We start from the raw sequence: 12,265 nt of genomic DNA, 5'->3' as shown, positions 1-12,265 counted from the left end.
CTTGGGCCCAGAGACAATTCCAAAAGTTAGGGTTTTTTTTAACATATAAATTTATTTATTTATTTATTGGCTGCATTGGGTCTTCGTTGCCACGTGCGGGCTTTCTCTAGTTGCGGCGAGCAGGGGCTACTCTTCGTTGTGGTGCACGGGCTTCTCATTGTGGTGGCTTCTCTTGTTGCGGAGCATGGGCTCTAGGTGCGTGGGCTTCAGTAGTTGTGGCACGCGGGCTCAGTAGTTGTGGCGCATGGGCCTAGGTGCTCTGCGGCATGTGGGATCTTCTCGGAGCAGCGCTCGAACCCATGTCCCCTGCATTGGCAGGCGGACTCCCAACCACTGTGCTGCCAGGGAAGCCCTCCAGTATTATTCTTGATAACCTTCTCAGTCTCTGCTTGACTTACTGATGGAGTCAGGTTTTTCACTCCATGTTTTATCAATTTTGACAATATATGTTTTTATAGAAAACGGTTTACTTCATTGAGATTTTCAAGTTTGCCAGTATATGCTTGTACTGTGAGTACTCCAGGGCTCATGTGGGTTGCCTCCAAGCACTAGGATGTAAAATTGTCTGCTGAGAACTGAACTGCAAACCCAACTCATTAGGACTATAGTAGAAATGTTAAAAGATTTTAGTTTGTGGACCTCTTTGAGGGTCTGATAAAGGCTATGGATTCTCTCCTTAGAAAACTGTGCAAACTAGGTATAAGGAAAATTATTTTAGGGAGTTCCTATACCTATCTATGGACCATGGACCTATGTCCATGGACTTCATAGTTAAAGAGAGAGTGGCCCCAGGCCTTCCATTGTTAATGTAGCCTTTTCCAATGCACTAACCTATCTGAAACAAGCATGTGTCAGTTATAAGTGGGGTAGAGTCCGTCACCATAGAAGCAGAGACAAAGGAGAGGCAGAGATGCAGTCGTTGGCAGTACCCATCTCAGCACTGTCCGGGGCATAGTTTCAGCGGCTGGATTTCATATATGCTGGTCTAGCTGGCAAGACCATCCTTGTAAGGGGATGCGTTTATCTGGTTTCCATTCTCTACAAGGCTATTTTGATTACGAAGTGCTCCATATCTGACTTCCTTTGTTAGGAGTTAATATGATTGGGCTGTTTTCTAGCCTCAGTTATATTTCTCATTTTTCAATTTGCAAATTGATGCTTGGATTTATGTATCAATCTTACAAACTTGGCTAATGCGAGTCCCTCTATGAGAAATGAATCTGATGACAAAACCAGTGTTCTGAGATGCAAGACTGAGGGCCTGAGGTAACCACACGAGGATAAGGAATGCCACCCCATGAAACCGCTCAGGGGATGTGCTACAGGCCTCACCCAGGCAGGGCATCCTAACAACATTAGGATGGCCAAGCTAAGCATTCATTCTCTAGACATAGAACTCTCTTAAACCTATCTGTAGATCCCTTTTCTTCGCTCTAATTGTAATGACTCCCACTTCTTGACTAAGGTTCAGAGGATTATCATTTTTTCATCATCACTTTAAAAATGTACCATCTTATATTTATTTATCAATTCTCTTTTTTTATAGTTTCTAATTAATTTAAATACTTAATTACTTTCTTCCTAATAGTTTTATAGGATACTTCCCCTTCCCCTAAAATCATAAAGTGTCTCTTTTCTTATTATCTCTCTTGTACAGAAGCCTTTATGATGGTGAATTTACCTCTGAGCTGTGTCTCTTCCGTATGGAGGTCCCGCACTGTTTGATTTCCATGTTGGCTTTGTTTCTTCTACACTAGGCTCCTCTCATTTGTATTTTCAGAATTTTACTTCTTTTAGCCTATCTTAGTCTGCATAACTGTCTAGAAGAGCAGAAGGACACATGACAACTAAATGCAATGTGCTATCCTGGGTGGGATCTTGGAACAAATAAAGGACATTAAGTGAAAACTAAGGAAATCTCAATAAAGTATGACTTCAGTTAATAATAATGTATCACTATTGGTTCATTAATTGTGACAAATGTACCATAAGTAATAGTTGATAGTAGGGGAAACTGGGTGCTCTGTACTATCTTCGTAACTTTTCTGTAAATCTAAAAACTATTCTAAAATAATTAAAAAAAAAAACAACCCAACAACTCTCAGTAACCCCTCAAACACTCATCAGAACCTGTTTCCTCTCATGTGTCAGTGACCTGCCTTGGCTGGGCCCTGGGCCAATAGACCCCACCCCTGGCCACTTCTAAGGTGTATCCTTTTCAGTGAGCAAGACAAATGGATTCCCAGCCATTGCTGGGAACCCACCACTGATATGCAGAAGACAGGATGCTGGATATTTTCCTTTTTTTTAATTTTAATTTTTAATATATTTTCTGTTTGCCTCTTTGGATACACTTTTTTCATATTTCCCCCCAACTTTGTGCCCTGAGAGGCTGACCCACATAGACTGCCTCAGAGAGCATCCTTGTCCTTTGGCTTCCAACTGGAAACACTGGCAGGAGATGGGAGGGAGGAAGGATCGTGAGGTCGGGTTATTGATTCTTGGTTCTACTCCTGCTGGGTCACAGAAAGTTAATGATATTCTTCTACCAAAGTCCACAGCTCCTGTCATGTGACCTGTTCCATTCAGCTACTCATCCAGGTTCCCATAACAGCCCTTTCCCGTTTCTCTTATCAGCCTACAGCACAGCCTTCACTCAGCACTACGGGTGTTGCCCTTAGAGGTAGCGCCTGGCAACCTCACGGTGCCTGGATACCATGTAGATGTGCGTTTGCTCCCTTGTCTGTCTGTCAAATCAATGAGTCAGTCAATGAATCACAAAGTATTAAAGTTGCAAGAGACCCTGGCGACAAAACAGCTCAGTGGTTAGAACGCTGGGCACAGTGCTGGGCTCAAATTGTGGCTCCTTCACTTACCAGGTGAGTGATGTGGAGCAAGTTGTTTAAGTTCCGTGAGCTTCAATTCCTTATCTTTAAAGTGGAGTTAATTATATTTTCTTCATTAGGTTGATTAAATGAAAAACATTTTATGCAAAGGGCTTAGCACAGTGTCTGGCACAAAAATACTCAGTAAACAGTAATTATAAATGTTATCTAATTAGTTATCTAACCCAGCCGTGGCTAGAATTAGATGGCCTCTTGCAATAGATAAATGAGTAAGGACACACACAGACAGTTAGCAAGCAACTAAAAGGAATTGCCCAGCACAGTTGTAAACATGTTCAACCTAACTTAGGAAGCAAAGAAATGCAAAGTAAAACAATAGGAAGAGACCATGTCTTGCCTCCAGAGTTAGGGAATTGCTTTAATAATTTGTAAAGCTGGAAAGGACACAATGAAACAAGGACTCTCAATCATGCAGTTTGGGGCTCCAAAATACCAGAACACAATAGTTTTCAAAATTTAAAATGCACCTGTCTCTGTCCCAGTAATTGTACTTTTTGTAGTCTAGACCACAGAAACTCACATAAAAAAGTGTGAACCATTTCTAACACCATTGTTTGTATTGATAATAACAACAGAGACAGCTGTTAGGCAGATAGGTAGGTAGGTAGGTACGCAGGTAGGTAGATAGGTAGGTAGGTAGGTAGATATAAAACTACCTAAGTATCCATCCATAAGGGAACATCTGACTAAGTTTTGTTCAGCCGTCCTATGGACGGCTATGTAGCTGTTGAATACAGTCAAGTTCATCTCCAGGTTGTCCACGGCACGAGAGAGCCCACTGAAGTCTCTTCTTGTTCACCTGCTACACCAATTCCTGCCTCCTTCCCAACTCTGAATCTAGAGATTCACACACATTCCTCATCTGGAGATAGAGCGTGCACCATTTGGAAGCCCAAGGACCCTGGTGTCCAGGGAGTTCAGGGTATATGTGGGTGACAGTGTGGGTGCTGTGGGTACACAGCCAGGCTGCTGCGCACCCTGGGCAGAGTGGATCAGATTGTGCGGTAATACCCTAACAAAAATATTTTATTTGAGGAAGGAGTGCTTTTTCTAAATCTGGTAATGGGTAAAGGCAGTTCAAAGCTAGTGAAGGCCCTGCTGACTTCTGTGTGTATGGCAAAAACAAGTTGCAGAGCAATAGGTACAGTGTGATTCCAGTTAAGTAAATATGTACATATATGTCAATGCACAGAAAAGACTGTCACTAGGGGCTGCTGCTGGACAGGAATATGGGTGGGGAGGGAAGGAGACTGAGATTTTGCTCTTTTTTCTTTGTACTTTGAATTTTTTATAGATTGAATGTACTCACATATTGCTTCTGTAATTTAAAAACTAAGTTAAAATCAAGAATAACAACAACGGGACTTCCCTGGTGGAGCAGTGGTTAAGAATCCGCCTGCCAATACAGGGTACACGGGTTCGAGCCCTGGTCTGGGAAGATCCCACATGCCGCGGAGCAACTAAGCCCATCTGCCGCAGTTACTGAGCCTGCACCCTAGAGCCTGCGAGCCACAACTACTGAGCCTGCGAGCTACAACTACTGAGCCCGCGTGCCACGACTACTGAAGCCCATGCGCCTAGAGTCCATGCTCCACAACAAGAGAAGCCACCACAATGAGAAGCCCGCACGCCACAACGAAGAATAGCCCTCGCTCGCCGCAACGAAGACCCAACGCAGCCAAAAATAAATAAATTAAAAAGAAAGAATAACAACAACAACAAAGAAATGCTAAGTGAGTTTCAATAACTATATCCGTTCAGTTGAATATTTCAGTTTACAGAGAGTCCGTAAACTACCTGTGGAAGTTAAGTGAACAAAGCAAGAGAGAAAGTTGAGTATGAAAATATTTCAGTAATATATAAGTGAAAAAGGCAAGTCACAGAGCAGTACTATGTTAAGGTCATATTTATGTTAAAATATAGACACATGTATACATACAAATAAAATAAGTACCTGAAAAGACATATCCCATTGAAAATAGTGTCTCTTATTTCTGAGGGATGGATTTGAGTGGTAAGAGGAAACTTACTTCTGAAGTATTTAAATTTCTTATAATGAATATATATTTCATTTTAAAAACTAAATTAAACAATGTGTACCTTATATATGTATGTATGTATCTATATATACATACACATATGCATGCCTAGGAAGATAGATGGGGAATGTTCATAGTTTTCTCTGAGTAATGAGTAATGAGATTGTGGATGACTTTTACTTTTGGCTTTTTTTCCCCCCTTAAATATTTATTTATTTGGCTCCACCGGTCTTAGTTGCCACGTGCGGGACCCTTTTTATATATATATAAATTTATTTATTTAGGCTGCGTTGGGTCTTCGTTGCTGTGCGTGGGCTTTCTCTGGTTGCGGCGAGCAGGGGCTACTCTTTGTTGCGGTGCGCGGGCTTCTCTTTGAGGGGGCTTCTCTTGTTGTGGAGCACAGGCTCTAGGCGCGTGGGCTTCAGTAGTGTGGCACACGGGCTCAGTAGTCGTGGAACGTGAGCTCTAGAGCGCAGGCTCAGTACTTGTGGCACACGGGCTGAGTTGCTCTGCAGCATGTGGGATCTTCCTGGACCAGGGCTCAAACCCGTGTCCCCTGCATTGGCAGGTGGATTCTCAACCACTGTGCCGCCAGGGAAGGCCCCACGTGCGGGATCTTCATTGCAGCATGTGGGCTCTTAGTTGTGGCATGAGGATCTAGTTCCCTGACCAGGGATCAAACCTGGGTCCCCTGCATTGGGAGCGTGGAGTCTTAGCTACTGGACCACCAGGGAAGTCTCCTATTGGCTTTCTTTTTTTTTTTTTTTTAATTAATTAATTAATTTTTAGCTGTGTTAGGTCTTCGTTGCTGCACATGGGCTTTCTCTAGCTGCAGCGAGCGGGGGCTACTCTTTGTTGCGGTGCACAGGCTTCTCATTGCAGTGGCTTCTCTTGTTGTGGAAGATAGGCTCTAGGTGCACGGGCTCAGTAGTTGTAGCTCTCAGGCTCAGTAGTTGTGGCTTGCAGACTCTAGAGCACAGGCTCAGTAGTTGTGGCACATGGGCTTAGTTGCTCCGTGGCATGTGGGATATTCCCGGACCAGGGCTCGAACCCGTGTCCCCTGCATTGGCAGGCAAATTCTTAACTACTGCGCCACCAGGGAAGTCCCCCCGTTGACCTTCTTTTTTCGTGTATTTTTCATATTTTCACCAATGACCTTGTATTTTATAATCTGAAAATAATTTTTTAAAAAACCAAAAGGTTAAAAAAAAGAAAAACCCAATAAAACGATACAGTATGCTAACTGGTTGATGAAAGTAAACACAGAGGCCTCCATGGAAGTGTCCATTAGCTGTGGCCTGGCCGCCGGCCTCTCCACACTGAGCACGTTTTACTCCCTCAAAGCTCCAGTTATTAGGAGCTCCATGTTAATTTATATCCTGACAGAGACGATTTTCCTTGTCAAGCTGTGGTTTAAAGGGAGGGGTTGCAGACCCTCCCTGTAGGATTTACAACCTAAGGCCATCCCTATGAAACCGAGTCTTACAGGAGCCCTTGCCAGGGGGTCGTGCAAGGGTCTCAAGTGTAGGTGGTAACCAGTGCCACCCAATCAGGCCGGCCAGCTGCCACATGAAGGCTCAGTGGTGGATTAGAGCAGTGGTTCTCAAACTCTAGTGTGTGTCAGAATCCCCTGGAGAGCTAACACAGCCCACTGAGACCCAGGCTCCTGGAAGGAGAAAAGGCCCTGGGCCTTTGTGTTTTTATCATGTTCTCTGGGTGGTTCTGATCCAAAGTTTGAAAACCGCTGGGTTAATGCCTTGCTAGTCAAGTGTGGTCTGTGGACAGGCCGCATCAGCATCATCTGAGAGCCTGTCGGAAATGCATCACCTCCGAGTCCTCTAGGACCTGGTGGAGATCAGTGTTGCCATTTTAATAAGATCTCCAGAGGATTTTTACGCATCTTACACTTTAAGAAGCACTGGTTTGGATCACAGACTGGCTGGGCAGTACATGGGCCCCCAGAACAAGGCTCCAGGCCCAAAGGAGAGACCATAGCTGAGCTGGACCAGCCAACAGGACAGGACAGGGTCACCCATCTGAATTGACAGGGATGGACAAGGAGCTCCCTGGTGGGGAGAGGAAGGAGTGATCTTTTACTCAAGGAAATGGATCCTGGGTCTGGAGCAGCAAAGAAATCTCGGGGAGCAACACAGGCTGGACCACGGCCAGAGGCCAATTACAGTAGACCCCATGGGGACTTCCCTGGTGGTCAGTGGTTGACTCCTCGCTCCTAATACAGGGGCCACGGGTTTGATCCCTGGTCTGGGAACTGAGAGCCTGCATGCTGCACAGCACAGTCAAAACAAACAAAAGCAATAGACCCTATGCACTCACCCCATTTGCGGGGCCTCTCACTGGGTCTCTGTGCACTTTGCCCAGGTTTCCTGCTCAGGCCAGCAGCTGCCTGAATCCTGAGCCCTCAAACGTTGCTCTGTCTCAGCCCCAGACTCAGCTGGCATATTCGATGGTAAAATCCAGAGTCTCTGTTCTGCAGGTGCTGGTAATCCAGCTTGCACTCACTGGTAGTTGCTCCAAGAAACTTGAAGACCCCACTCCTACCCCTGGGCTCCTGGCCCCTGGGTCCCACCCAAGCATTGGGAGTCTGGAGTGGAGAGTGTATTTGGGAAGCCCCAGGTAGTCCCGGTAGACAGCCTCTTGTACTGGACGCCATCTGCCCAGGGTTCCTCCTTTCGTCCTGCAGGCCGACGGAGTAAGATCTCCACTGCTACTTGAGGCGGTCACTGCACTATCCCTGTGGTTCTATATCTCACCTACAACTTGGAAAAGAGTCCCTTTGTCAATAAATCTTCCTCGCATTATTCTAATGAGCGAGCCGCCTGTTGGGACCCTGATTAATACAGTCGGGGCTGGGCATGTCCTTTGGGAGAGCTGTTACTCCAAACACAACGGTTCCCACTAAGCTCACCTAGGAGCTCAACACTGGAGTACGGCATGTATAAGGGGCTGATTTCCATGTAAGAGATGAGTATGGAGGGAAAACTCGCTGTCAGTGGGCACGACCCAACCAGTCACTAGACACCGGAAAGGGAGTGAACGTGGCAGATTTAAGCAAAGGCTAAAGGCCGTTTCTCTGCAGAGAGCAGCAAGATTCCTTTCCCGCACAGGTGGGAGGCTGGGTTCCTTCCAGCTCGGAGGTAGTGAGTCTAGAAATAGTCCCGTACTCCTCCCACACCCTCCTCACAGCTCTCCAGGGACCCAGCCGCTAGCTGGTGGGGAAAGCGTTGATTGGGAAGGAGAGGAGGAAGGACTGACACTTCCCATGGTGCTTCGTTTTCACTGCATCAGCTGCCTGACTGTAACTGACCCTGAGAGTGCCGCTGGGTGGGGTGGGACAGAACGCACGGGAGTTGCCAGCTCAGAGGTTCAGAAAAGTCAGCGTACAGATTTCCCTGTACGGGGAGGCATAGGGTAAAACACGGGATCCTAGTCCAGGCAGCTGCCAGACTTCAAACTGTGGGCAACTGGGCAACCCACGCCCTGAGATCAGCCCAGGAGGTGGAAGCCCTGGCCCTGAGCCATGGGACGCTGGCAGCAACAAGGCGAGGCCCCTTCAGGGTGGGAGGGGACAGAGTGCTTGTCAGATATCGGCCAAGGGGCCCGGGCAGCCCTGAAGAGTCCCTGTGGAGTGGGAAAATGAGAGGGGGCTGCGTTCCAGGCAACATGGGTGCTCTAGGCTGGTCCCTGGGGTCTGGAGGTCCTGTGTCCAAATGGCCACAGAGGAGACCTGAGAAGGGGGGCCTGTGGCCTGGGCCAAGGGCTTCCTCTAAGCCCCACTGAGTGGAGAAACCCAGGCTACTCTGAACTCTTTCACCATTGGCCCCTGCTCCGTGGAGCTAGCTGCTAAGATAGAGGAGAGAGGAACGAACAAGAAGCAGCAGGATCTCCACCCTTCCTCGCGAACGATCTCAAAGCCGCCCTTCCTGCCTCCCCACCGGGACTGACTCAGCAGACGAGGTGTGGCTGAGTCAGCAGGCAGCAGGTTTGAATGGCCTGGAGCCTGGGAGCTGGGGCTGGCAGGGCGCCAGATCAGAGAGGCAGGTGCTGACCCCAAGATCCTCTGTGCAGCAGTTCCCGCCTCTCCCTCTGTGAGCCCCAGACCAGCTGCCCTGGGACGTGTGCAGACCAGCATGTGCAGCAAAGGCTACAGAGTGTAGGGTGATGATCAACTGTCCTGGTTTACCCAGGACTGAAGGGCTTCCCGGGACAGTGCTAACACTGAACTAGGGGACCTCCCTGGTGGTCCAGTGATTAAGACTCCATGCTTCCAATGCAGGGGGCATGGGTTTGATCCCCGGTCAGGGAACTAAGATTCCACATGCCATGCGGCACGGCCAAAAAATTTAAAAAACAAACAAACAAAAAAACTGAGCCGGTCCTGGGGAAACTGGGACAGTTGGTCACTCTAGTATAGAGTGATGACGCCCAAGGATTGAGGTCCTTGGGCAGCTGAGAATGAGGGGTGGCCGCACACAAAGTGAGTAATTGCTGGCCCCGAGGTGAAATCCCTAGGCTTGAGCCCTGGAAACCTGAACAATGCAGGGTTGGTGTTTGTTCCCAGATGCTCTGAAGGACCACACAGCTGGGTGTGTGGGAAACAGTTAGTGGCATTTCTGACCCAAATTCCTCCAATTCTGGTTCATTAGTCATTCTTATACGTGAGGAAATGAAGTCAGAAAAAAACATTGAAGATAAAATCGTACATTATGTTGATTTGGGTGTCTTTTCCCAGTGACCCCTGGGTGCTTTGTTCTCTTATCACCCTGAATTGTGCGTGTTTATTCTTTGGCTGTGTTCCCTACCAGATTCTTCAGAATCTTGAGTCTGAAGATTTAATATCTAGCACATTTAATAGAGACTCAGTAAATGCTTAATGAGTAATTACATGAATATGCAATTTAGTTGTTGCAGAACCTAGGAGCCCAAAGGACAGGATGACGTGATGAAGCTGATCATTTTGAAAGATGGCAAGTCAAAACGAGAGGACCGGAATAGACACTGTAGGAAGTTTGGGTTCAAGCAAGCAAACAGGAAGCATTCAGACAACAACCTCACAGTCATCCATGGGGCCTGGTGTTGCTAGATTTCCCGCCAAAGGTTCTGTTTGTTTAGGGTCCTCCCCACCAGCTGGTCTAACTGCCAGGTCTTCTGCCAGCTGTTCATTCCGCCAACACACATTTGCTGGATCCTACTAAGAGGGCAGTGGGCAGGGCACTAGCAGCGTGCTGAGGCTAATAGAAAAGGGAGCTCCCTTGGTGGGATGCAAGTGTCCCACAGGAATTCAGCCCAGACAGACAGACAGACAGACAGACAGACAGACACACACACACACACACACAGCTGTAATGCAGTAGAGAAGCTGTGAAGTGTCAGGTGTGGGTGTTTCCTTTTTGAAGGCCATGGCATGACCTGGCAGGTGTAAGTCAGAACGTTTCGAGCAGCCAGAAGGAGGCCATCACCAGTGACTTGGGCCTGCCCCGTGTCTCCCACACCTGTGTCCTTGTTCACCTGTGCTGCTTCTGGGCTTGTCTCCAGATGTGGCTCTTAAATGCCACTGGCATATGTGTGCTTTCAACCTCTTTTGTGCCACCGGATGCCTGCAGCTGACTCATGTTTTACTCACAACGGACTCCACCCTCTCCTGCCCCCACTGACTTTGATGCTTGGTGTTTGCCTCCTATGCCTATGAACTCATTAAATGTTTATGCAGTGCTTCCTCTGTGCAGGCAGTGGACTGGGTGCTGGGCAGTGCTGGTAAACAAGACAAGTGCCTGTGGAGCTCATTATTAGCGGGGAGGAGGAAGACAGTTACCGGTCAGTAACACACTGTGTACTAAGTGCTATGACGGGTGTAAGCACCTGTGGACCTAGGCTGGAGTAGGGGTTGGAGTTGGGCAAACCTGGAGCAGGGAGAGGAGGAGGCCGAAGCTCTGTTTCTTGGTTGTACCTCGTGCCGTGCATTTCAGCTTAATATCTTGTCCATCCGTCCCCTGTTACCCATCCCTTCCCTTACCCACTCTTCCACTGGTTCATTTGCAAACTGTTGAAACCCTATTATATGCCAGATACTCTGCTAGGTCCGGGGAGCATGATGATAAAAAAGACTGGTTCCTGTGCTGCCTTGGACTTACAGGTTCCCAAACGTGTCTTGATCCCCCCTGCCTCAGAACCCTCACACTCACTGTTACCTCTGCTTGCAAGATCGTAGTCCTATTCCACTCAACCCCCACCCCTGCCGGTTTGCCTTCTCCATCCTTTAGACCTCAGCTCAGAGGTCATCTCCACGGGGAAGGCTTCCTTGGCCCCTTGACCAGTTTTAGGCCCCATTATGATACTCTCAGAACAACGTGTCATTTTCTTTCATAGCACCTATTCATTATTTATTAGTGAGACTATTTCATTAATGTTGGTCCTCCCAGTCATCTCTGTCAGAGACTCATTTATTGTAGTATTTACACTATTTAGCACAGGATGATGCATTTAATAAATGGAAATTAAACGGATAGATGGGTGGATGATTGGATGGATGGATGGGTGGATCTTTGGATGGATGGTCGGATAGATGGATGGATGGACGAGAGTTGAGGTGGAATGAAGGCAGGGACCAACTAGGAGACTGACCCAATAGTCAGGGCAGGAAAAAGATGAGAATCGGTGAGTAGGCCAAGGCAGCCCAAGGGGGAACAGTGAGGAGAGGACTGACAGGAGAAAATCTGCAGGATTTGGTCTCTGGTTGAATTTCAGGAGGGAAACAGAGAGAGGAATGCAAGGTGACAACCAGGGTTCTGACTGAGGACCGGGGAGACGGACAACGAAAGAGAGCAAGTTTGGAGGTATTGGATAAAGACGATGACCTCCTGAATTTGAGGTATCTCTTGAGTCAATGAAGTGGAAGTTTTTAATTTTGGCCACTGTGAAAGTTAGGATAATACAGTAGGTCCCCTACATATGAACCTTCAAGTTGCAAATTTTCAAAGGTGTGAACATGCCCAGAGAAAGGACAAAGAGAGACAAGAGGAAGAAGAAGTAACTGAAGAACCAAAGAGATTCGCGACGCAGGAAATGGCAAGGGGAAGTTTCTGTATTTGAGGAGGCACTGTCAGTTTTTGAGGCACAGGACCTGGACGTAGAACGGTACACGAAGGTTGCAGCAGCCATTCAGAATGCAATCCAGTGCTACCGTGTCATCTATGACGAGAATAAAAGAGCTGCTACCCAGACATCACTGGATCGTTTTTTCAAGAGGGTAGATAGAATTGAATCCAGCAAGGAGCCAGAACCCGTGCCATCCATGTCAGGCGT

The sequence above is a fragment of the Globicephala melas genome, chromosome 2 (genome assembly GCF_963455315.2).
Source record: "Globicephala melas chromosome 2, mGloMel1.2, whole genome shotgun sequence".
Classification (NCBI taxonomy): domain Eukaryota; kingdom Metazoa; phylum Chordata; class Mammalia; order Artiodactyla; family Delphinidae; genus Globicephala; species Globicephala melas.
Note: the sequence above shows the minus strand (reverse complement) of the source record.